This window comes from Notamacropus eugenii, chromosome 1 (assembly GCF_028372415.1).
Source record: "Notamacropus eugenii isolate mMacEug1 chromosome 1, mMacEug1.pri_v2, whole genome shotgun sequence".
In the NCBI taxonomy this organism is placed as follows: domain Eukaryota; kingdom Metazoa; phylum Chordata; class Mammalia; order Diprotodontia; family Macropodidae; genus Notamacropus; species Notamacropus eugenii.
Window position 1 is genome coordinate 640,945,444 of NC_092872.1, and position 27,820 is coordinate 640,973,263.

At 39.2% G+C, this 27,820-nt stretch overlaps 1 pseudogene; it reads right to left on the reverse strand.

Annotated features, from left to right (window-relative positions):
* Window positions 1–5,319: 5,319 nt before the first annotated feature.
* LOC140519377 (SCY1-like protein 2) lies at window positions 5,320–10,186 on the reverse strand (annotated as a pseudogene).
* Between the last annotated feature and the right edge of the window lie 17,634 nt (window positions 10,187–27,820).

Here is a 27,820-nt window from a genome sequence, read left to right on the forward strand (position 1 = left end):
ATGAAATTTCTAAAAAGGAATGGTCATTTTTTTCTCCCAAAGATCACCAATTGCAAGATTCCTTTTAATAAAAAATGGAAAATCAATTTTCTATTGAAAATATAATTTTGTGGAGCATGAAAGAATTTAATCCAGAGGCCTGTAACTGTCAGAGAGATGAATGGCTCACATATCTGAAGTAGCTGCCAACAAATATGGAGAGAGTGTATCATTTATTTCTTTAGTGCACTGGCAAGCTTTTCTTTACTCATTGGACATGTTATAGGTAGCTGAGGTAGCTCTCGCAGTCAGAAACTGATACCTGGCAAATTGCTAGTTGTATTTCCTCCAGGTTAGAGCTTGGAGACTGATTGCAGGAGAAGATATAGTTGAATGGGCATTCTGAGCTTAGCTGCCCTGGAAACAGAAAACTGATATATTTGCCGTTTAAAAGGAGAATGCGTGACTGATTAAATGTAGCCATCACAGAGCTCCTCATGCTGATTGTCAGGGAGAAATGGAGAAACTCAACCTCTCAGGTGGTGTGGGTTCCCTGAGAAACATCAGTACCTGCAGGGATGGTGTTTTGTATGAGCGCCTCCCACCAAGACACTGATGGATATATCAATGCTTCTATGGATTTATGATCTCATAAATGTGGGTAAGTCCTACCACCAGTAGAGATCGCAATTCTTCCACACCACATCTTATACAATTCACACTCATTCCTTTCCATCAAAGCATAAGCTCCCTGAAGGCAGGAATTGTCTCACTTTTGTCTTTTTATCCTTACTGGCTAGCATGGTCCCTGGTATACAGCTGGTAATTAATAAATGCTTGTTGCTTGATCTTTACATCTTCCACAGAAGATTTACTGACTATGCTGGAAACCTTCCTCTGTGTCTTTTATTCTTTTATGGGAATCAGTGTAGTAACTGGGCCATCCATCTGTTTTCTATCTCTTGTTTGTTTTTTTTAATATACAGATCTAAAAAAAAATCTTGTACTTTTGTATCACCTAGATTTCCCCTTCCCAGAAAGGCATATCCTTAAAACAAAGCTTTTTTTTTGAGAAAAAATTCTGGAAAGAAAAATACTCAGTGTAACCAATAAAGATATTGAAAAAAATCTGAAATATTTCCCATTTCTGCAAAGAAACAAGGGCAGGTTTCTTCTCACTTAACATGTTTGGGGCCAGTCTTGTTCTTTCGTTAATTTCACAACATTCGATTTCGATTGTTTTGAAGCTGTTATCCTTCTTTTCATTTCTATTGTTGTACTCGTTGTGTGTGTGTCTGTATACATGTGTATATGCATGTATACATCCATGCATATCTATGTTTGTGTGTATTTTTCTGATTCTCTTTACTTCACTTTGCATTGAGTCATCAGTTTCCCCATGTTCCTGTGTATTCATCATGCTCATCATATTCTGACAGCTCAGCAATACTCCATTGTATTCATGTACCACAACTACTCCTCAATTGATGGGGAGCAATTAAACATCTACTTTGTTCCTTGTTCTTTGTGACAACAAAAACCCTGCTATAATTTGGAAGCTTCCTTTTTGTCAGTGCCTTTTTTGGGTCTCACCCTTGCTTTTAATATAAGAAACATAACAGATAAAGAGCTAACCTTGGAGGCAGAAGGACCTGGTTCAATGTAACTACCTTTGACACGTAGTGACTCTGGGTAACCTCTCAGGAGCTTAGACAAATCTCTAAGATGCTAAGCAGCCCATTAGTTAAGAGTTTCCTGACTAGGGGATTCCTTCTACTGAAGAAATCAAAAGTCTGGAACAGAAAAAAATATAAACAAAAAATACATACTCTTATGTCCTTTCACACTTGTTCAGTCCTTCCTCCATTTCTAGTATCCTTACACTTTATTCCCTTCCATGAATTGTGCCATCCAGTTCCACAGGCTTCCCTGCTGTTTCTCACACATGGCATTCCCTCTCCCAACTGTGCACACTTGTACTGGCCATCCTCCCATGCCTGGAAGGTTCTCCTTAGACATCCCAGATTCCCTGTAAGACTCAGCTCCAAACTTACTTCCACAGCAGGAGTTTTACAGTCCTGACAGATGCTTGTCCCTCTCCTCCAAGATTATCCCTCCATTTATGTTACATCTATTTTGTACGTTACACAGTTATTCATACGTCGTCACCTCCATTAGGATGTGAGCTTCTTGAGAGCAGGGGCTGTGGTTTTGCCTTTCTTTTCTTCCACAAGGTTTAGCACGGTGCCTGGCACAAAAGGTACTTAATCAGTGCTTATAGACTGAATGCCTCTGATATCTTTCATGCCACTTCTCCACAACAAATCCTTTGTCACAGGCTAGGTATGGTCTATGCTCAGCCACCATGTGTCTTTCCATCATTAATTCTTTCACCTGTAATTTGAAGTCTTCTGGCATCATCGCATTCGATGATTTTCAGCCATAGGGCTTAACTGGGAGAATATTGTTGTTTAAAAGAGGGGCTTTTATGTTGGGAGTAAATCGAAACCACCGTATGATTCTTTAGATGTAACCCAACCTGCTCTCCTTCTCCTGTTCTGTTCTATTCCAAGTGTACATCACTGTTCATCCACAATGCTTGTCAATGACCTATGTACTGAGGGATTACTTGCCCCTTCAACTGCATGACACAATCTGGATAATATCATTTTTGGGGGTGCGGGCAACTAGGTGGTATAGTGGATAGATTGCTCATCCTTCCTCAGACACTGTTATCTCTGTGACCCTGCTTAAGTCACTTAGCCTTTGTCTACCTCAGTTCACTCGCATGTAAAGATGAGGTGATAATAGCACCCTACTTACCAGGATAGAATGAGATAATATTTTTAAAATGCCACATAGATTTTAATTATTACTATTATTGTTTATGTCAACATTATTTATTGTAGTGGGAGGGATAAAGGTGATCTCTTCGAAATGACTATAGATTTCATGGAGGCCAACAGAACCATAAAAATTCTAAGAAGAGGGGAAAAAATAAGGCAAGGACCTTTCTATAGATGGGAAGAAACTGAAACTGGCCCGGATCTTGCTGTGCTCTTTCTTTGAGGTGCTTCAATATCTAGAGCCCTAGGGCTTCATCACCACACTATTATTAATCTCAAATTTAATTAAGAGTATTGCTTTAAAGAAAGAGGTCATGCTTAATTCTACAGAAAGCCAGAAAAGCATTCTTCAATTAGTAGAAGGGAGGCTCATGTTATTCTTTTCTAGCCTGAATAAAGCTGTGACTTCACTATTTTTAGGAAATTAATTACCACCTAATTATCACTTGGGAAAACATTTGTTTGTTTTGCACAAAGTATAACTCCCACACAGGCAAAACTGCTACTGAGAATTCCCCAATTTTTCTACTGTACAAAAGATTGAGCTTTTTCGAAGGTGTGCCTGATGTTCTGATTTCTCTAAAAAAAATTAGCTACATTAAAATTTCTGTGTGTTCCCAGATGAACTGCTGCTTATATTGAAAATTGATCAAGGCCCTAAATTAGTGCTGAACTCAGGAGTCATTCATCCAAATCTGCCATTAAAATGTGAGGTTCTGAAGTTTTTGAGGTTCACACTAAAAGAATAACGAACGGCTTCTGCCTGTTGCTGAATGCAAAAAGCCAGTAGGCCCAGTAAGTAGATGGCTAGCCTTGGAGTCAAGAAAACTTGGATTCAGATTTGGCTTAGATGCGTTATGCAACCCCCTACAGGAAAGAGTTAACTATTTGCATCCCTGCATTGACTGATAAGACCCTATACCAATGAAATCACAGGTCTAGAACAAACACCCTGACCAACACCACCCTATATTCGCCCCCACCATAAATTTAATTCTTGGGAGTATGTCAGTTCTTTTCTATTCATAATGATACATAATGGGCTTGTTCCCAGCATATAGAAAATCATCATGTAAATAGAGTTCTGGGCCAAGAATCAGGAACGCATGGAGTCAAATCTTGCCTCAGATGCTTATGGGACCATAGGTCTAGAGTTGGAAGCGACTTCAGAGATTCAATCTCCTCATTTTACAGAAGAGGAAGCTGAGCACTGGGGAGGTTAAGTGAAGGTCACCAGCTGAGGTCACAATCCTGGGAAGGTTTCTTAATCTAAAATGAAGCTATTAATAGCACCTGTTTCACAGGATTATTGCAAAGATCAAAGGAGATCATGGATATGTTATTAGCAAATCTTAAAGAATTATGGAATTGTGAACTATCATTATTTTCTATATAAAACCTCCACCCACTTAGATTGAGCAGTGCCCTGAAGGATTTCACTGTGATTGTTCTTCTTGGCTATATGGGATATGAATTCTGATTGTCAGAGACAGAGAGTACTGAGCTGTGATTCTGCCTATCTGCTTGAATGGAGAGGGAATTCTTCAGATGGTTGATGAACTTTGAGAGGGAGTCAAAAAGCAGATGGGTAGAAAGACATATAGAGACAGAGAGGGACAGAGAAATACACGGAGGCATGTAGAGAGAGACAGACTGAGAGAGACAGATGAGTCAGATAGAGACACAGAGAAGGAAAGAGACAAGGGGGAAGGGGGAGAGAGAGAGAGAGAGAGAGAGAGAGAGAGAGAGAGAGAGAGAGAGAGAGAGAGAGAGAGAGAGAGAGAGAGAGAGAGAGGGAGGGAGGGAGGGAGGGAGGGAGGGAGGGAGGGAGGGAGGGAGGGAGGGAGGGAGGGAGGGAGAGGAGGGAGAGAGAGAGAGGGAGAGAGAGAGAGGAAGAGAGAGACAGAGACAGACAGACAGAGAGACAGAGAGGGACTTAAACTGAATGGCTACTAGAACCTTCAGAGTTATAGTCATGTAGAGGAAGCCAGCCCCCAACCATGTCTTTTGATTTCTGGCATTTCTAACTCCCTTGAGAGAGGCCGCTCCTTGATTATGTCATCAGTGAGCTGAGGTTTTATTTCATTTCCAGTTGAAGAGCTCCTTCATTCCTGCGTATTCTTTGCTCTGTCCTAATATGTGCAACTTCCTCAATTTTTGTTTACTGATTTTTACACTAGTTATCTTGATAAAGAGGTGTGTGTACTAGCTATTCATGGTGGTCTTTTGTGAAATCAGTGTTTGGTGGGAGAGAACTAGGCTGGTGGTAGTAAGCTAAGTAGGGTAGCTGAGAACACAGTGGACAGAGCGCTGGGCCTTGAGTCAGTAAAACTTGCATTCAGACATTTACCAGCTGTGTGTCCCCAAACAAGTCACTTAACCCTTGCAAACTACTCCAGTATCTTTACCAAGAAAACCCCAAATGGGGTCGGACATGACCTACATAGCTGAATAATGAATGGCAAGCTAAGAATTACTGTGTTCTTCATAGCGATCAAGGAAAGAGGTATTCATCTTGAGCCCCAAAATAACATAGCACCAGACTGACAATGTTTGAAGTGCAGAGCCTTAGAATTTGATGAAGCCACTGGTTTGATTTCTGTTGAGATAGCTGGTTCATGCTAATTTTGGGTTTCTGAGGCCCAAACAGACTGCCTAGAGTAGACATATCAATGGGTCTGTGTGGGGTCTGCTGTGACATTCCAGCTGAGTGTGCAGGTTCAGTAAACTAGAGTCATTTGGGCTGCTGCCAGTATGCTTGGGCTGCTGAAGAGATGCTGGTTTGCACTGGCTGGCTGACTGAATGCTGGCATATGAAAACCCATATTGGCATGTAGACCATTTGTCAAACTTTCTGGTGTGGAAAATACTGTGCCCTTCCTCATAGATAGTACTGATGAGAAGCTAGTGAAAGCTGAAATTTTGGGAGTGTTAACAGAAAGGCTGGTCAAAGAAGACATGTTATCTATCAAAGTTTCTGTCAAGTCCTTAGTCTGTTTGATGGGCACCACAGGGGTGTGGGCCTGGGGCTTCAACAGCTGCTGACTTCTCAACTTCTGGGCTTGTTCCTTTCTTTTGCTAACTTCTGCTTCTCTTCAAATGTCAGTGATGCCCTTTTCTGTGTAATCTGTGCCCCATTCTCTTTACTGTCTGATCCACCATCAGTTAGAAGGTCTGCTCCAATAGTGTTAAAGACTTTGTCAATCTGACTATCAGCAGGAGGATTTTTTTTGCCTTTTCAAATGCATTCATTTGATTGGTGATATCCAAAGATTTCTACAGTTCTTGTTCTATGCGCAGTCGCTCCAGTTTAGTTTTATATTCCACTTCCAATCTATGAAGCAATTTTTTGATGACTGAAATAAAAGAATTGAGCTGGTTGAAATTAAGATTATTTTCAATACTCAGAAAAATCAGGTGAAGCAAAGCAAACTGCTCCTTGGTGATTCCCAACTTCTCATGAGTAAAAGTACACTTGTAAAATACCCAAGATTCCCATGAGGACAGCAGGTTCCTTGGATGGAATTTGTTGTAGAAAGTCATCAAGTACAAACCATTTATCTATGCATTCCAAAATCTTTCCTAAGCTTACTAATGAATTTACATGAACAACAAGGGAAGATATTTGTAAACATGCAATTAAAAAATTGTTCACAAATGGATAGTCTAGGACAGGGGTAGAGAACCTGTGGCCTCAAGGTCACGTGGCCCTCTAGGTCCTCAAGTGCAGTCTTTTGACTGAGTCCAAGTTTTACAGAACAAATCTTTTTATTAAGGAGATATTCTGTGAAATTTGGGTTCAGTCAAAGGTCCACACTTGAGAACCTAGAGGGCCACACATGACCTCAAGGCTGCAGGTTCCTCATCCCTGCTCTAGGAGGTTTACAAAGGTTGGAATGATATTCAGGCAATACCCAGATTTGAATGGAAGGGGCTTCCAAGGCTCTCACCTCAAATTCTAGCTCAATCTCCTTGGAGATAAATGAAGAAGGATCACATGCCTAACTATGGTTCTTCTGCAGTATATTTGAAAAAAGACTGGATCAAATCCTAGGGCATTTCTCTGTCCCTGCCACATGTGAGTTGAGCTGTAATTATATATTTGACAGTGACTACGTACATATATTTTATATGTCTTTCAGATATAAATTAATTCAATTAAGCAAGCATTTATTAAATGCCCACTATATGCCAGGCACTGTGAATACAAAGACCATAACAAATAGCTCTTGCCCTCCAGGAGTGATTTCTGGTAACAAGTACATAGAGAAGGAAATACAAGATATTCTCATAACACTGACTGCCCTGGTCCTCACTGCCTGAAGGCCAGGTAGGTTACATTTCACCCTTCGCCCAGGGTTCTCTGGTGCCCTTAAAGGGGCCTTGGGGTGTTTAGGCTATCTGCCCATGGCTCCATCCCCCACTGATGGTCTTCCAGTAAATGTAGGGGTGAGTCCCCAGCATCCCAGTTCCATTTAACCACTTAATAGTTAGATTTGCTTTTACAAAGGAATATATACTTCAAAAGCCGTAACCACAAATATGCAAACTTACTCCCAACATATGGGGCTTAATCCTCCTCCCCCTTTGCCCCTCAGTCCCTGGAGAGCTCAGTTATAGAACACACAGTCCTATTTCCAAGTCCAAAGTCCCCCCAGGACTTGAATCCCAGGTACCCTGGCTTCTCTAAGCTTCTCTGTTGGGTTGGGCTGGCTAGCTGAATCATCCTGTCTCTAACCCTGGCTTCAACTTCTGGGTTCATGCAGGATCTGGCACCTGAAACTGAAAATAAATAACACAGAACAGAGACATAATAAACTAAGGCTAAGGCTTACTTAAGCTAAGGCTGATTTCTGTTCATGGCATCCTCATGGAGGGCGAACAGTAATCACTGGAAGGCACAGGAAAGACCACTTCAGTCTGGACAGTTTTAAAGATGTTGCTGCCAGCTAAACAGTCCACCAAAGGAGACTACTCTCACCAATATGGCAGGTGCCTCTCATATTCGGTGATCTGGGCGTGTCTATGGCAAGCCCCTTACACAAGGTAAATACAAAATATCCCAGGAGAGCAAGTGAGAGTCCCAATGACTCCCATCTGAGGGGTGGGGAAGGTCCTAGCAGTGGAGATGGCACCTGAGCCAAACTGTGAAAGGATCTCGGATAAAAATGCCTCATTCATTTTTATCTCCAGGGCAGTTATAGCCCTTAGTTTCTCCAAGGAAATTTGTCTAAATTGATGCAGGCTAACAGAAATACTATCATCAGAGTGGTTTAGATTTCAGTAACAAAGTCCCAAGAGTAGGGAACACTTTGCGCAGCATACAGATGACGTATAAGGAGTCATTGCTTGGCAACCAATTCACTACAAGCTATTCTAGTTCTTCCATGATCCCTGGTGTTTTGCCGCCCAAGTCATCTGTTGTCAGTAATGATGCAGCAAATCTGAACAGAGAGGGTAAAGAAGGTCGGAGGCACGGGGCACCTGGGGACTCGATTCCTTCCAATTCAGTTTATTAAGCATCTACTATGTGTAAGACACGTATTAGGCTCTGGGAAGACAAACACACAAAAAAATCTAAAGAATATGTATCCGTAGGCTAAGTCCAAATGGTTGTAAAAGCAACCCAGGAAGGAGTCTCTGGTATTCTCACTCTCTTTTTGGTGAATAAGAGAGACACAGACCGACAGACAGATACACACACACACACACACACACACACACACACACACACACACACACACACAGAGAGAGAGAGAGAGAGAGAGAGAGAGAGAGAGAGAGAGAGAGAGAGAGAGAGAGAGAGAGAGAGAGAGAGAGAGAGAGAGATCTACTTGATGAATGCTGGGAAAATCCTAATGAGGTAATAATGATTCATTTTGGCTTATAGGGGAAGATTTCCCTGAAATGAACCTTTTCATCCTACTTATGCTGTAAATGGTCAGATTAGAAGGAAAGATTTTGAGACTTTTAATTTAAAACATTTCCAGAAAGCATTAGTTCATAATGGAACTTTTATTACAATGATGCATTTCTCCCAGGACATAAGTTTAGGATCGCAGGTTAGCTGGACCCTTAGATAGACTCAAACTATCCACTAGAAATGCCATAGTTAGAGTAAATGAATGGTAAGGCACAGCTGGTATTATTTTCCTTCGTTTCCCTGAGTTGATATTATCAGGAAGGTTAGGTTTAAAATAATAATACCTGCCATTTATAGAGCACTTGTATCACTTGAGCCCAACAACAACATTATGAGGTATTAATAATCCCATTTACCAATGAGGAAACTAAGACACAGAAACATTTGATGACTTGCGTATAGTCTCACAGCTAGTGAGTTCTAGAGATAAAATTTGAACCCAGATCTTGCTGTCAAGGAATCCTGGGAAAGTTATCTGATCTGAGTTAACAATACATGGAAATATTTCTTGACAATATGAGTGTAACTGGAGCTTCCTGGGTACCTTGCCTCTATAATCTGGGCTTAGGCCCTGGCTCCAATACCATATTAAAGGTTGTAAGGAGAAATCCTTTTAGCTGGCACACAAAGTTCTTCCTTGCAGCCAACTTGAAGTGCAGGTTCTCGGGAAAGTCACACAGCTCGAATGTCTATTGAGAGTGCATTTAGCCAGTTATGAGATCCTGAGTCCCTTCTACCAAAATAGAAATGAGTGCATCATGTCAACTTTTTTTAAACCTTCAAGAGGTTGAGCTTATTACGGTGGCAGACAAACAGAGAAGCTGACGTCCAGCATCTTCAGGTTAAAGACACAGAACGTAAAAACATAGGAATTGCAAGGACAGTCAGGCATGTGCCCTGAATCCATCCAAGCCAACACCTGACTCCAGTCATGGCACCAAAGGACATGTGGTAAAAGCATGTGACTGCTCTCTCTGATGTCAGTCTCAAAAGGTCAGGCAGTGATAAACCTGGAAAAATCAGCTCCCCTCAACAATACTCTGGATCTGTAATGCCTGTTGTTATCTAACCTCTCAAAAGTCAATTGTTCTTTCAACCCACATTACCTTTTAGGGAGTCAAATTCTATAAGTCTACCGCCTAATGTTCAAACTTGTAATTTAAAGAATTTGTAGTTGGGTTTAACTTTTTCATTTTACATTTTACAACTCAGTGATCATTTACTCCCACATTCAAGAAACGCCAGAGGTCATCCTATCACCTCCAGGATCAAATATAAAATCTTCTGGTTGGTGTTCAAAATCCTTCATAAACCCCTTCCTACTTTTTCAGGCTTTTCACACTTTATTCTCCACCACCTTCTCTTCAATCCGATGGCATTGTTCCTTGCTTTTCCACAGACAAGATATGTCATCTTTCAGCTCCAAGTTGTCTTCCATACCTGGAATGCTTTCCTCCTCATCTCCTCTTCCATCTTCCCTGGCTTCCTTTAAGTCCCACCGTCTACAGGAAACCTTCTTAATTCTAGTGCCTTCTCTCTATTAATTATTTCCTACTTATCCTGACATAGTCTATTAAAATGCCAATGTTTAGTTCAAGGGTGTATCCACGAAGTTTTATTGTGTTTAGGCAAATGGAAGACAATGTCAATGCCGGGAATGTCATGAGACACACAAGTCTTCGGTAGTAAGTGATGGTAGCAATCCCTGTTTCCAACTCCATTCCCCCCAAGAACTCCCTGCCATGTCTAGTAGTCAGTTCCTACTTTGGTGTTAAATTCACCCAGAATTATAAGCTTGTCCCCTTTTGGAACACTGATGATGAGAGTCCCTAGTCTTCATGAAATTTTTCTTTGACCTATCAGGGTTTGTCATGGTGGGTGCATAGACATTAATGACAGTAGCATGATGTTTTCCTGCAAGTAGCAATCTCATTGTCATGAGCCTGTCCTTCACTCCTTTGGGGAGGCATACAAGCTTGCTGACTAGATTAGTTTGGATTGCAAAATCTACACCAGCTTCATGGAGCTCCCCTTCACTGCAGCCATTCCAGAAAAGGTGCTTATCCACCTTTCACTTTGCTATGCTGGTCTTCATTTGCCAAACTTGTTTTACTCAGGGATGCTATTTGGATGTGATATCTACTAAGTTCTCTCACAACAAGAGCTGTTCATCTTCAGGTCTACTGGATTTTTGTGTTGTCTATAAGTGTGAGCACATTCCATATACCAGTGGTGGATGGAATCACCTTCGCAAAAGTTTTTGCACTTTTTCTTTGTGTGTGTTTTGACCATAGGGTGGGATCCCCACCTGATACAGTAAATTGGCCAGGGTTGGGTAAAGCAGATAATTTTAAGGGTACCTTTTCTAGCCCCTTCCTCATGCTAGGAGATGAACAGTGCAGTTCTTAAAATAGGCTGCTCAGGATCAAAGCATACTATTTGTTTCTTTGTTTCTTCTAGTACATCCTTAAGTCTTTGTCTTTGTTGGTCTTTCCTCTAGAGATGTCTCTGTCCAGCTCTCTGACTGCCACTTCTGATTACTGTCATGATCTTGTCATGACTACCTCCATGAATCTCCCTGAGCATTTCAAACTGAAACAATTTCTCTCTATTGTAATCTTATTACATTATACAATCTTTATATCTACACTTAATATCATTCATCACATACCATCTCTGATTATACATAGTTATTTGTGCTCATGCATCATCTACTTTTAAAAACACTGTAATTTCCTTGGGTTCTTCCTCTTTGGAGATCTTTAAGCAGAAGCAATACAATCATTTATCAAGCATGTTACAGTGGTATTATATGTTGCAGTGGGTTTTCCTTTGTTATAAAGGTTGTGTTAACTAGATGACCATTGAAGTCCTTTCCAACATTTACAACTTGTGATTCTGTCAATGTGGACTTGGCCTTATTCTGCTATGCAAGAAATTTAACTACTGTGAATCCCCGTTTCCTCATTTATAAAATGCAATTAAAAATAATTAATACCTCATAGGATAAATGAAATGTAAATCACTTTTCAGACAGACCTTAAAAGTGCTACATAGATATCAATTATTTTTGTTAATAATAATTGTATTATTATCTTTAAAACCTCAAAATCACATGCATCCAAACATGTTGTTGTGTCGGTCCTTTGTTCTCGAAGAGGACCAGGACATCAAGATGATGACATGACTTGCAGTTGAGTTTGATTTGAACGAGGGAGGGCTGTGCAAGGTCACCAACCTCACTTTCTTCTCCTGAGCCATCTGGGTCCAGTGGTCTGGAAGGCTGGAGATGGCCCAGGATGCAATGTAAGACCCAACATGTATTGAATGAATGAATGAGCAAATAAACTCTGACATTTCTACTGAGATGAAATATGTTGATACTTTTGATTTCTCAAGAATTAGAACCATTGGTTCTAATGGAAATAATTTTCCATTTCTGTTTAACTTTTCTTCCTCCTTTGATTTTGAACTTGTTTTGTTCTTTTAAGATGCCTTCTACATTCACCTCACAGTCTACTGGAGATTTTTTTTCCACCCTAGTTATTTCTGTAATATCTCAAGCTGTGTGAGTAAATTGGTTCAGCAACATTCTTTGCAATGTTTGCTCCCCATAAACCCATGTGCCTTCACAACAATAAAAATCTGTCCAAAGTTCTTGCTCACAATTGGTATAAAATTCTCTAAGTTGAAAATTACGGAAGAAATGTTTATTTGGGCCTCAGTTCCACTGTCCAGGATAAATGCAAGACATTGATCTAACCAGGACTAATGGCCTGATTAAGGAAACTACCTTCTTCCCTTCACTTCTCTGGGGCACAGTTTCCAGGGCCCCTTCCAGCTGAAATGTTCTCTGAATCAGCTCGAAACTCTTCTATTTGGTGTGCTGCAGAACTTCCTTCAGAGCATTCAACTTTTTCCTCCTAACGAGCTTCAGTTTTCCTTTCTCTGAGGCAGAATTTCTGGCATGGTCTGAGAAGGAGATAGCTCCCCAGGAAAGTCTTGGGCTAACACCGGGCAACATTCCAAGGGAGGCCCACTCCAAAGCTTTCTCAGGATAGATACAGCTGCTCTTCATGTGACCAGCATTTCCAGGAGAGCTTTACTGATCAGTTACAACTGTAGACTTGTCTCTAAAAGGAATGGAATTTGTTTGTTTGTTTTTATGGGGGGGAATGGAGGTCAGAGAGTCAGTCTGGTAGAACAGTGAAAAGGAGATGTAGCATTGAGGAGAACTATGGGTATAAAGAATAGGACCAAGGTCCTATTTTTTTAAGGCCCCTAAAAATAGTTGGTTATGCACAGAACAACATAAGTTCCTTGAGGGTAGGGGCTTTTTTTCATGCCTGTCTTTGTATCCCAGTTCCTTACATAAGGTAGGCATTTAGTAATCATTTGTTGAATCCATTGTACTTAACTTATAGGCTATTAGGGTCATTATATTAAGAATGGGAAACCTAAGAAGACAGAGTCAACCCCTACACCCCAGAATGAATAACTTTCATATAAACATCATTACCCTAAGATGGCTTTTATTAGGGATTTTTTGGGGGTGGAATGGGTGGGGTGGGGAGATTAGGCCACATCCTATGTGGGATTGGGTAGGGTACCCATATAGGCCACTGGACTAATAATTGCAAAGGCTGTATGGCCTAGTAGAAAAAGCTTGAGACTCTAAGAATAAAAGTTTGTTGGTTTTGCTATGTTACCAACTAACTCTTATTTCAGTTTTTTTTCTTTTATCTGTCAGATGGGGATAAAAATACATACCCTACTTATATAACAGTTATTATAAGGATCTAGAGATAACGGATAAAAAGGATTTGCTGCCACCTTGAGAAGACTTTCCCAGCAAAAGCAGGAACCTGTCCCGCTCCAGCTGATTCAAGAGGAGCTGGAAGGTAGAGCTTACTTCCCTTCTGTTGCTGTAGTTTTTCAGTCATGTCCAACTCTTTGTGACCCCATTTGGGTTTTCTTGGTGATGATACTGGAGTACTTTGTCATTTCCTTCTTCAGTTCAGATGAGGAAAGTGTGCCAAACAGGGTTAAGTGATTTACACAGGGTCACACAGCTAGGAAGTGTCTGAGGCTAAATTTGAACTCAGGAAGATGAGTTGTCCTAACTCCAGGCCTGATGCTGTATCCACTGTGCCATCTAGCTGCCCTTACCTGGGCATAAAGATACAACAGCATCCAGAAGAAACTGAATACTGCCAATTGGTTTGCACTCTGTGTCGAACTCAAATACTCCCTGTTCTCCCAACATGAGAATTTTCTGTCTGCCCCACAACCTAGACCTTAAATCTTTGCTTGACCCTTGAACTTTGTTGGCCTCGGTGCTGACCTGTTGCTTCTGATCAGGGACCTCTCCCTGCTCTTGGTCCCTTGGCTGACTCTACAGTAACTGATTTCTAGATCTATAGGACAAACATGAGGCTCTCATCATAAAAAGCATCGCAGTCCATAGCAAGTCTCTTCCATGAGTGAGGCATGGAGGAACAATCATTTTGAAAAATTAAAATGATTCCCAGAGCTATACATCCTGATCAAATCTCTCTGCTGAGTTCCAAGCTCATGCAGCCAACTGCCTTTTCAAAATTTTGAATTGGATATCCCATAAATATTTCCAACTCAGCACATCCAAAACAGGAAAGATTGCCTTTCTTTGAATATTTTCAAGTTTATCAGTGTCCTTCCTAAAATGTGACCTAGGCAGCTAGGTGGTACAATGGACAGAGCACTGGGCCTAGAGTCAGGAAAACCTGGGTTCAAATCCCACCTCAGACACTTACTAGCTGTATGGCCCTGGGGAAGTCACTGAATGTGTTTCACTTAGCCTCCTCAAATGTAAAATAGGGATAATAAGAGCATCTATCTGGAATAGTAGTTATGAATATCAAGTGAGATGATATTTGTAAAGCTTTCAGCACAATGCCTGGCATAAAATAGGCTCTGTGTAAATGCTTATTCCCTTCTTGCCCAAAAATGTTGTACAGACATGATCTTTCATTGAACTAGCATTTCCCAAATGATGTTTCTTAGAACTCAAATGCTGTGAAAGTAAACTTCTCAAAGATAGGGTCTGTCTTTGTCTCTTTTTGTATCTCCAGTCTTTAACAAAGTGCCTAGCTTATTGTAGGTGCTTAATAAATGTTTATTGAATAATTGATTGTATTATATATATAGTTATAAGTATATACATAAAACAAATCCATAAGGTCAAAAACCCCTGTTATAGATGAATATAAGAATGATAGAGAAACACATGGTGGACCTAAGTAGTCTATAGCTTGGTTCCATTGATGAGCTGTGTTGAAGAAGTGGAATTAATATTTTATAGAGCTAGAAAAAATAATATCAGAATTCATCTGGAAGAACAAAAGGTCCAGAATATCAAGGGAACTAACCAAAAGAAATGCTAAGTAAGGTGGTCTAGTCATACCAGATCTTAAATTGTATTATAAAGCAGCAATCATCAAAACCACTTGGTATTGGCTAAGAAATTGAAGAGTAGATCAGTGGAACAGGTTAGATACATAAGACACAGTAGTCAGTGATTATAGCAGTCTACTGTCTGACAAACCCAAGGACCCTAGCTTCTGGGATAAGAACTCACTATTTGACAAAAACTGCTGGGAAAACTGGAAAATAGTGTGGAGGAAACTGGGCATAGATTAATGCCTGACACCGTGTACCAAAATAAAGTCCAAATGGGCATACAATCTAGGTGTAAAGGCTGATACTATAAACAAATTAGTGGAGCAAAGAATAGTTTATTTGTCAGATTTATGGAGAATGAAGGAATTTATAACCAAACAAGAGATAGAGAGCATAATGAAATGCAAAATGGACACTTTTGATTACATTAAATTGAAAAGTTTTTGCGCAAACAAAGCCAATGCAACCAAGATTAGGAGGGAAGCAGAAAACTGGGAAAGAATTTCTACAACTAGTATCTGTGATAAAGACCTCATTTCTAAAATATATAGAGAACTGAGTCAAATTTACAAGAATATAAACCATTCCACAATTGATAAATGGTCAAAGGATATGAGCAGCCAGTTTTTAGAGGAAGAAATTAAAGCTACCTATAGCCATATGAAAAAAATGCTCTAAAGCACTTGATTAGAGAGATGTAAATCAAAACAACTCTGAGGTACCACATCACACCTATCAGATTGGCTAACATGACAGAACAGGATAATGACAAATGTTGGAGAAGATGTGGGAGAGTTGCAACACTAATTCATTGTTGGTGGAGCTATGAGCTGATCCAACAATTCTGGAGAGCAATTGGGAACTATGCCCAAAGGGCTATAAAAATGTGCATACCCTTTGACCCAGCAATATTGCTTCTAGGGCTATATCCCAAAGAGATCATTCTTTGTGGTGGCCAAAAGGTAGAAATCAAGGGGATGCCCATCAACTGAGGAATGGCTGAACAAGTTGTGGTATATGAATGTAACAGAATACTATTGTGCTAGAAGAAATGATAAACAGGAAGACTTCAGAAAGACATGGAAAGATTTATATGAACTGATGTTGAGTGAAGTCAGCAGAACCAGGAGAACATTATACACAGTAACAGCCACAGTATTCAAGAACTGCATCTGATAAACTTACCCCTTCGCAGCAATCCAAGGACCTAAAACGTTTCCAGAGGACTCATGATGCAAAATGCCATTCACATACAGAGAAAGAACTATAGAGTCAGAATGCAGAATGAAGCAGATTATTTTCTCTTTTGTCATGTTTTGTTTTGTTTTGGTTTTTTTCATGGTTTTTCCCATTCGTTTTAATTCTTCTGTGCAACATGACTAATGTGAAAACTTGTTTAATAAGAATGTATGTGTAGAACTCATATAAGATTGCATGCCATCTTGGGGAGGGAGGGGAAAAAATTGAAAACTTATGGAATTGATTGTTGAAAACTGAAAACAAATTAATTATTAAAAAAAAATAAGGAAAAAAGAAGTGGAATTAAGAGGTATCCTCAGGGAAATGTGAGCAGAAAAGGAGGTCGCATAGGAAGGGTGAGGGATAATAGGTGGACTTCCTTAATGCTGCCCCTGAAATGTTAAATACCTAGAAGAAAGATTTTAGCATTTTATTTAGAACCACATGGACAAGAAGCATACGGTTTAAGAAGGCATGGTTTTGTTGCCATCTGCACCAATGGAGGGAATGTCCACATTGATGAAATCATCAATCCACTGATATATCTATATCTATACATATTATAATAAAATATTTTATATATATTATAACATAATATAATATATTATATATATAGATATATATTGATATAGGTAAAGACCAAAGATATCCCAAAATGTCATCCAAAATAATGAACTGCTTTATTTTATCAACATGTATTAAGTGCAACAAATGATATCTGATACATTGTACTTATCATGTAAGTACTACATATGTATATATAGTATATATAGAGAGAGATCTACATGGCATATATGCATATATATATATAATTTCAGTATATTCTTTTGAAATATCTATTATTAAATCAGATATAAGTAGCCCGGGTATCTTTCCTTATTTTTCTGAAAGGTACAACTGATTTTTTCCTTTCATATTATGAAAAAAACAAAAAAAAGTCTATATTTCATGAAGGAATGATAAAGTGATAGAAATAAGGTATAAAATGAACGGGGGAAGAACTAAGAAACTGAAAAAAAAACCCTTCAATTTTCCTATTTTCTCCATCTCTCATTTCATATCTTCATTTTCCCATTTTAAAATGAATTTATTATTAACTATTCTCTATTTGTTTCCTTCCTTCATTTTTATGAATGAGAAGATAAAGAAGGCTAACAGAAGAAAATTCTTATTTGGTGAATCTAATCTGCGATTTCATCAGTATCTTGAACTAGTCATGTGGAAAGTTCTCCTACTTATGCTTATCAACAACTCTTCTCTCACTATAAATGGGCCTGGGAAACTGAGAGTTTAAGTGACTGGGCTGTGGTCACCTGGTCGATATGCAGCAGAGGCAAGAACTGAACTCAGGCCTTTTTGATTCCAAGGCTGGCTTTTATCCCCTATATTGCAATGTTTTGTAAAAACTGTTTCCCATTTCACTTACTGAATTTGGGCTTGCATGTCTATGGTTTGGACACAATGACTTCTGAGGTCACTTTCAACTTCAGGCTTAGAATTATATCACTGGTTTTTTCACTGTTTCTAAAAGCTTTGCTGTTAGCTTTATCCGTTCTTTCGTTTCGGATTTTCGGCTCTATTTCCTCTTTTTTATTATGTTGATGTTTACAGAATTTTGCCTTCAATCAGGTCAATCTATCTTTGGCCAGTTGAAGGCTAAAGTTGAGTTGTTTTTGGTGTGGGTAGTGTTTTTCATGAGTTTTCTTATCTTTAGGGTTCATGGGCTATTATTTTAACCTTTAAAACATAGATTTTTGGACTACAAACAGTTCATGTTTTTCTCTTCCCTCTAACTATTTTAACTAATATCAACCTTCTGGTACGTTTCAACAAACACCCTGTCAAATATCTACCAAAGTTTTAAGAATCCTACGTCCTAAACCCTCACCCAACCCCAAAAGTAACAAAACTGGGAACTAAGTAGAAAATGGCTGAATAAATCATGGTACATGAATGTGAAGGAAAATTATTTTATTGTAAGAAATGATGAATATGAAGAATTTAGAGAAACTTAGAGACAATAAATCAATGGATACAAAGAAAACAGCAGATATAATAATAATAATGTAAATGAAAACATTGGGCCAGTGAACTGTAATTGCTACAACCAATTTTGGTCTTAAAGAAAAGATGATGAAACATATTTCTCTGCTTTCAGTAGAGAGGAAAAGGACTATGGGTAAGGCATATTGTGCAGGTTATCCAGATATAGTCATTGATAGGTGAGTTTTCCTCCACAGTTGTTACAAGGAAAGGTTTAATGCATGTGTTGTATGTGTCTTATGTATGTGTGCCTCCCTAATGGATTCTCTATCGCACTTACCACAATGGTTTTACAAAGTTTTTCATCATTCCTTCCATGGTTTCCTCCTTAAACCTCCCAACTTTCATCTCAGAACCTTGAATCATATTTCACAAAAAAAAAAAGAAGATTGAAGATTTGCAAAGAGCTTCCTCTTCCTTCTTTCAGTCTTCTGTTACTATCTCCTCTTTTCTCAAATGAGAAAATGGCCCTTCTCCTTTCCAAGGCTAACCCCATCTGCATGTAGAAGTAATCCAATTCCATTCCATCTTTCCCAGCAGATTGCCACTTCTATCACACATGCTTTCTTACTAATCTTTAATCTCTCCCTGTCTACCAGCTGTTTCCCTACTGCCTACAATTAAACACATCTCTTCCCCATCCTCATAAAACTCTTACTTGATCCATCTATCCCCACTGGCTACTATCCCATATCTCTCCTATCTTTTGTTCCTAAATTCCTTAAGAAACCATCTAGAATCAATGCCTCCACTTCCTATTCTTTCATGCTTTTCTTAATTCTACAGCCTGGCTTCTAACTTCATCTTCAACTGAAACTGTTCTCTCCAAAGTTTTAAATGTGCTCTGAATTAACAAAGTGAATGGACTCTTTCCCCCACCCCGATCCTTATTGTCCTTATTGACATCTCTGCAGCCTTTGACCCTGTTGATTACCCTCATCTCCTTTATACCCTCTTCTCTCTAGATTTCCCTAATTATCCTGGTTCTCTTCCTAACTGTCTAACCACTCCTCAGTCTTCTTTGCTGGATCTTCATCCAGGCACCTTCACTATGTTGGGCATCCCCTAAAGCTGTGTTCTGGGTCCTCTTCTCTTCCCCTCTAATCTATTTCACTTGGTCACCTTATCAGCTCCATAGAGTCAAAGATCACTTCTATGCTGACAACGTTCTGTTCTATTTATCTAGCCCTAACTTTTCTCCTAACCTCTTGACTTGCATCTTCAATTGACCACTGGAAATCTTGAGCTGGATGTTCTATAGTCTAGTCCGATCTGAACTTGTTATCTTTTTCCCCAAACCCTTCCTTCTTCCTTACTTGCCCTTTACTTTCAAGGGTATCACCATCTCCCATCATCCAGGTAACCTAGGGGTCATCCTTGATTCTTCACTTTCTCTCACTCTGTCTTATCCATCCAGCTGTCAAATCATATCATTTCTATCTTCATAACATCCCTTGAATATGTCTCCTTTTTATCTCTGATAATCACCACACTGGTTCAGACTGTGGTCACCTCATCCCTGGACTATTGTAATAGTGTCTTGGTTAGTGTCTTTGTCTCAAGTTTTCGCTCTTTCAGACCATCCTTCATTCGGCAGAATTTTCTTTCTTTCTTTTTTTTTTTTTTGAGAGGGGAGGCAAGTCAATTGGGATTTAAGTGACTTGCCCAAAGTCACACAGCCAGTAAGTGTCAGAGACCAGATCTGAACTCAGATCCTACTGATTCCAGGGTCAGTGCTCTATTCACTGAGCCACCTAGTTACCCCCAAATTGAGTTTCTAAAGCACATTCACTCTCCTTATTCAATAAATATCAGTGGCTCCCTATCATCTATGTTAAAATCCACTATTTGGCTTTTGAAGTCTTTCCTAACCTGGCACTCTAATGACACTGACTTCTTTGCTGACATCTAGTTCTTCAGACTAGATGTTTCATTTCCCAACTGCGTGTTTTCATGGACTTTCCTCCGTATCCGGAGTATCCTCCTTCCTCTTCTCTGCCTCCTGACTTCCTTTTAGTCCCAGCTAAAATCACATCTTTTTCAACAAGCCTTTCCTGACCCCTCTTAAAGTAGTGCCTTATGTTGATTAGCTCTGACTTGTCCTATATACATCTTATTCAAATGTAATCATTTACAGGTTATTTCTTTCATTAGACTGTGAGCTCCTAGAAAGCAGGGATTCATTTGTTTGTGTTATTTTGGGCCTGTTGTGGCAGTGGGCTGAATGTTTGACACCTTGTGTCATCTACACCATAAGAAAACAAAATTGAAAGTGAAAAATTCCACACACAATTGATTTCTGAAAGTATATGGTTTTGAGTGATATTTTAAATTAAATGCAAGGATTTACTACAAAAATGTGCATACCCTTTGACCCAGCAATATCGCTTCTAGGTTTGTATTCCCAAGAGATCATAAAAATGGGAAAGTGTCCCACATGTACAAAAATATTTATAGCAACTCTCTTTGTGGTGGTCAAAATGTAGAAATCAAGAGGATGCCCATCAATTGGGGAATGGCTGAATAAATTGTGGTATATGAATGTAATGGAATACTACTGTGCTATAAGAAATGATATACAAGAAGACTTCAGAGAGGTCTGGAAAGACTTATATGAATTGATGCTGAGTGAAAGGAGCAGAACCAGGAGAACTTTATACACAGCAACAACCACAGTGTGCAAGGATTTTTTCATTGCAATGCAAGGACTTTAAAAAGTCCCAATGGTCCCTTAAGATAAAATGCCTTCTACTTCCAGAGAAAGAACTGTGGAATTTGATCACACAATGTAGCAGACCATTTTCTTTTGTATTAAGTTTTGGTTTGTTTTGTGATTTCTCCCATTCATTTTCATTCCTTTTTGAAACATGACTAAGGTGACAATGTATTTAATAGGAATGTATGTGTAGAACCCATATAAAGTTGTATGCTGTCTCAGGGAGGAAGGGGGAGGGAGGGTGGAAGGAGGGAGAGGAAGGGGGAAAAAATCTAAGTTATATGGAAGTGATTGTAGAACACTGAAAACAAATGAAATAAAAAAATAAAAAAAATAAATTCGAGGATTTAGCTAGTTGTTTTGATGTAGACATGGCTTTTTTACTTCTTAAAAGAATGTATTGACTGTTACCTACAAGGATGGATGATTTCCCTTATGTGGGGAAGTTCCTCCCACTAAAGACCTTCTGCAGCTTTAAGGTCCAAGTGCCTGTCCAAGACTATAAGAGGTTATGTAATTGTCTAATAGTCACAAATCTAGCATCAGAATTTTCTTCTACAAAAGTGTTATTTGATCCCAAGTTTTCTTTACTCACATTCCAGTACTCTTTCTACTACATAATTCTGTTTCAAGATATCCAGTATAAATCATTATTACCCAATCACTTTGCTCTTAAAGGAAAATGTGGGTGGTAAAGACTTGATGTGACCTAAGAGAGATTTATAAATATAGGAAAGTAAATTAGATTGTAAGCACTGTAAATGAGGCAGAGAGACTTCATTAATTTTTTTATGAAAAATGATTAGCACAAATACATAAATCTAATGGAAATAAAAATAAGCATAAAACATCTCATACTTTGGCATGTAGCTCTGGATTTTTCAGGACACTCTATAAGCACTAACGAAAGGTCTATTAATCAATTATGTACTACTGCAGAATCCTTAATAACTCTAACTGGATTTGCTTATAATTCAGATGTATTGTAAGAAGTGATTCTGAAAATCAGAGAAGATGCAAGTTAAACGTAGTTTTAGCTCTAAAGAAACACAATGATGACTTCTGATCTCAAAGAAAATATTTATATTTTCCGATGTTAATCCTTAAATCCAGGATTCACCCCACCAGTAAATGGATTAAGCAATGCCTATAGTGTGTAATTTTAAGTGGGCATAGCAAGCTATCTTCTTTACCAACCCTTCCATGGCATGGCTCTATTCTCTGACATCACCTGAAGTTCTAAACACTAATCCCTCCTTGGACTTAAACAATAAATGTAAGCTACTGGATCAAGAAATTACCTAGGTTTTCATGACACTGTTATCTTCTGGTTCTCCCGAATGACCTTTCCTTCTTAATCTCTTTGCTAAATCTTCATCCCCAGGAATTGTGATTATGTCCCAAGGCTCTGTCCTAGCCCCTCTTCTCTTCTCTTCTCTTCTTTTCTCTTCTCTTCTCTTCTCTTCTCTTCTCTTCTCTTCTCTTCTCTTCTCTTCTCTTCTCTTCTCTTCTCTTCTCTTCTCTTCTCTTCTCTTTCTTTACTATCTTACTTGATGTTCTCATTAGTTCCTCGAGTTTTCATTGTTATTCCTATGGAAATTATCCCCAGATCTATATTTCTAGCCCTTACCTCTCTCGGTTTGCATCACCAATTGCCTTTTTGATATCTCAGATTGAATGTCCTGTAGTCATCTCAAACTTAATATGTACAGACAAGTCATTATCTTTTTCCCCAAAACTCTCCCCACTTCCTACCTACTCTATTACTATCTCTGTCACTCAGGCTTACAACATAAGTGTCATCCTCAGCTTCTGCCTTTTACTTATTTCCATATTCAATCTGTTGCTGATGAGGGCTAGAGAGCGATACAGGAATTTCAAGACTGGAGCTCCCTACTTGGGTCCTCTGAAAAAAATTTCAGGGACTCAAGCATTGTTGAGGTGTATTGATAATGCATTTTTTATTTTAGTATAATCAAGTGTCTCTGATTGAATTTGAGATCTTCTGATCAAATAATGTGATTAAAGAAGTTCTTCTCCACCCATTAATGGGCCTGGGAAGATTTATAGGAAGGCCCACACCTTTTGTTAATGAGTCACAACTCAAGGATTGTGATGCCCCCTGGCTATAAAAAGTGCATAAAGACTCTGAGATGAGGTTTTTACTTTGGAGTTCACTCATTGAAAGTGTTCATTTGGCCAGATAAGACTCTGGGTAGCCAGAATCTGGCTTTGAAAACCCAGATGTTGGTGCTTCTCTCTTTGGTAATCATGTGTAATGGTCAGACAACTGGATCTTTCTGTTGATCTATGATGTATGTATTGTTTATGTCAGACAGTTGGAAGCCCTGTCTATTGATCTTGATTTCTCTGAAGTTCAAGGTGCTAACTTTTTCCACTGAACTAAGTGAATGATACATATGCTTGATTAAAGTGATTGTTGACCTCTTGAAAGTTGCCTTTCCTTTTAGAAACACAGATCTAAGAACCTATGATAGCAGATCCTCCCATGTATATTGGGGTGCTTACAGTTACATGAGGTCAAGGTGGTAAAGATTTGTTATGCTTTTCAGTGGGTAAGAATTCTTAGGGAACTTCTAATCTTAGAGGGGTGCAAGTAAATTTTACATAGAATATGCTATAGTTTAAGGAGTGGTTAGTTCTTAAAGGAACATGCACTTTTAGTATCTACTGTGCAGATATTTTAGCCAGGTTCATCAGAAAATAGCACAGGGTGGGCTACATGGAGGTGTGGTTTCAGACCTGAAACATCACTAAGTCAACTAACAGTCAGGACTCACTAGGGAATACCAGGCTGCTCTCATCGTTGTTAGACAACATCAATGTAAGGGAGTATATGTATGCCTAGGTCTAGGATACATATGATTGGTCAGTGAGTAGTAATTGTCGTTATGACCCAGTACACAGCCAGTTCAGCCAGGACACAGCTGGTTCAAATGAACAAATTCCATAGGTATGGTTTTTACTGGGGCAGACTGTCCTTAGGCTGGGGAGAAACTGCTTGGGATAGTGTTTTGAAGCTAGAGAGAAATGTGATTTTTAAAGAGAAAAGTGATTTTAGAATAGAGTCCAAGCACATGCACCCAAGCACCCCATTAGTTGTTTTCTTGTTTTTTTTCTACTTTCACATCTCCCATATATATCCCCTTTCCTCCACTCACCCAGATATATCCGCCCTTTTTTCTCCTTTATATAGAACAATCTCCCAATCCATACACTTTTGAATTGACTATTCCTTTTATATCAATGCTCTGCATCCTCATTGCTGTTTCTTGGCTTCCTTCACTAATTTCAAATCATAATTCAGATCTCACCTTCTGCAGAAGACCTCTTCTGGTCGTCCTACCCCTCATGACTAGGGCCCTCCCTTGTATACTGCATATATCTTAAATTTTAAATTTTTTGTGCGTTGTCTCCCCCATCAGGATGTGAACTTTTTGAATGCAGGAATTCTTTTTGCCTTTCTTTGTATCATTAGTGCTTAGTGTGGTGCCTGACACAAATTAAGCCTCAATGCAGATTAGTGGGAAAAGGCCAGTAAAATCAGTATTACCCTTCACACATATGCCCATTATATTTTAAAATAAGGCACCAATTCCTTTTTAGAAATTCTTTCCAGTGATAGAAGGAAGAGACTCATTGCCCTTTGTTTTCAATCACACATTCTCCTTGTTTCAAAGCAGTAGCAGAAGAATCTAGCTAGGAGCTCCAAGACAAGAAAATTGTGGGAATATTGTTCTTCCCTTTTAAGACAATAGTTTCAGATTTCAAAACTTCTCTTTAGATTCAGTCTGAGGTGTGGTTCTCAACACTTTTATTCTCCTCTTGTTTTACCCTGGAGATTTTCTTATGATCTCTGAAGAATTAAACTAACTGACTTATTAAAATACAATATGACCTAGAAAAAGAGAGGGGGCCCTAGGGGTTTCTTCTAGCCTTTTGGTAGCAAAATTTAAATTATGAAATAAATTAACTGTTACATAGAAAGGCATAAAGAATCTAGCTCTACAGGTTTGTGACAAGAGTATTTATAAGATTTAATGTCAGAAGGGACTGAAAAGTATATTCAAGACAAAGTGGACAGGGCAATGTGGAGTGCCAATGACTATGGGGAAGGTCAGGTAAAAATAGGTTTTCCAAGTGGGAATCCTGGGATCTAAGGATTCAGGGGTCAACATGAAGGCTTCTTAAGGAGATGTATCTAAAGAAGAGTGACAAAAGGATTGAACATCTAAGGAAAGGACACCAAAGAACTTTTCCCATGCTACCATTTTAGCCAGGTGTAGTTCTGCTCTGAATGACAGTCAGGTGCAGAAGAAAGTGGTAAAAGAAGCAGGACCTAGAAAGAGAAGAGAGAAAAAAAAGCTTTGGGAAGTTGGATTGGGTTGTTTGTTTGCAGAAGACCTCAAAGACATTAGCAGAACACAACTAGTGTTTGCATTTGGCAGAAACCTACTAGTTACATGTAGAAATGTGGAAGCTGCCACAGATAATAGGGAAAAAAGCAGAAAAGTCTTCTATAAAAAAAGTCATAGAAGCATATATATATGTATATATATATATATATATACATATATATATACACATATAAATATAAATCACCTCTCCTGTGCAGAATATTGAACCTACACTCCACTCATTTTTGTAGCTTTCCAATTGTAACTGAAACATCTTTCTCCAAAAGGATGGCAGCTTTTCAAACCTAATCTTTCTTGTCCTTTCTGTAGCTTTTTAACACTGTTGACTACCCTTTTTCCTAGATACTCTCTCCTCTCTGGGATTTTATGACACTTTTTTTTCTTAGTTCTCTTACCTGTTTCTTGGCTTCTTAGTCTCCTTTGTTGGATCATCCTCTGTATGTTGTTTTCCCTACCGTCGAGGACATGCTGAAACCCACTCAAATCAACTCAAGGGAGTCCATTATCAGTGTGATGATTTATACTTCATAAATTGATAAATGCTACAAATGAAGGCCTTGATTTATTATTGTATTGATTGTCTAGACCAGAGGTAGGGAACCTGTGGCCTCAAGGACACATGTGGCCCTCTAGGTCCTCAAGTGCCCCCATTTCGACTGAATCCAAACTTCATAGAACAAATCCTCTCAATAAAAATATTAGTTCTGTAAAACTTAGACTCAGTCAAAAGTCCACACAAAAGGACCTAGAAGACCACATATGGTCTTGAGGCCACAGTTTCCCCATCCCTGGTCTAGACTTAAGAAATTGATAGAGAGGGGGCGGAGCCAAGATGGTGGAGTAGAAAGATGCACCTACTCTAGCTCTTCACCCACAGCCCATAAAATACCTGTAAAAAATGACTAAACAAATTCCAGAGTAAAAAAGCCACAAAATGACAGAGTGAAAGAGATTTCCAGCCCAAGGTGTCCTGAAAGGCTGACAAGAGAGGTCTATCACATGGGGTGTGGAGAGGAGCACAGCCCATGGAACCCCACCCAGCCTTGGCCACGTGACACCAGCAGGAACAGGACAAGAGCAGGCCTAGGGGGCAGAATCCCAGATCCCTCAACCCACAAGCACCAAGGCAGCTTCAAAATTCAGTGAGAAAGCTTTTTTACCTGGGTGAGAAAGGAGCAGAGTCTTCCCTTAGCCCCAGTCCTAGGCAGTGGGACAGCAGCAGCAGCATCCATCTTTGGAGCCTTTGGCCTAAAGGCCCTGGGGAAATTGAGCATCTAGTTTGGGTGCCAGACCTGAGTGGTAGTCCTGGGGTGAGGAAAAGTACTGGCATGGTGGAGATGGTGGAGGCTCTGGAAAGGGAATTCTACTTGCAGATCTTAGGCAGAAAAGCTTTGGTAGCTCCCAGACCAGAGTGCAGGCCAAGAGAGGAGTAAACTCCCCTCTCTTGATTGTGCCACCTTGGAGAAACTGAGGAACTGAACTTACAGGTCCCCAGAATATACCTCCTCTTGACAAAGGACTCAAAAGTCAAGTAACTAGCTGGGAAAATGCCCAAAGAAGGGGGAAAAAATAAGACTATAGAAGGCTACTTTCTTGGTGAATAGGTATTTTCTCCCATCCTTTCGAATGAGGAAGAACAATGCATACCATCAGAGGAAGACCCAAAAGTCTTCTGCATCCAAAACCTCCAAAATAAATCTGCTATGGTCTCAGGCCATGGAAGAGCTCAAAAAGGATTTTGAAAATCAAGTAAGAGAGGTGGAGAAAAATTGGGAAGAGAAATGAGAGTGCTTCAAGAAATTCATGAAAAGCGAGTCAACAGCTTGCTAATGCAGACCCCCAAAATATGCTGAAGAAAATAACACCTTTGAAACCAGGCTAACTCAATTGATAAAAGAGGTCCAAAAAGCCAATGAGAAGAAGAATGCTTTAAAAAGCAGAATTAGTCAATTGGAAAAGGAGGTTCAAAAGGTCACTGAAAAAAATAGTTCTTTAAAAATTAGAACAGAGCAGACAGAAGCTAATGACTTCATAAGAAACAAAGAAATTTCAAAACAAAACCAAAAGAATGAAAAAATTGAAGAAAATGTGAAATATCTCATTAGAAAAACAACTGATCTGGAAAATAGATCCAGGAGAGACAATTTAAAAATTATGGGACTACCAGAAATTGATAGAGAAAATGTTGATGCAGATT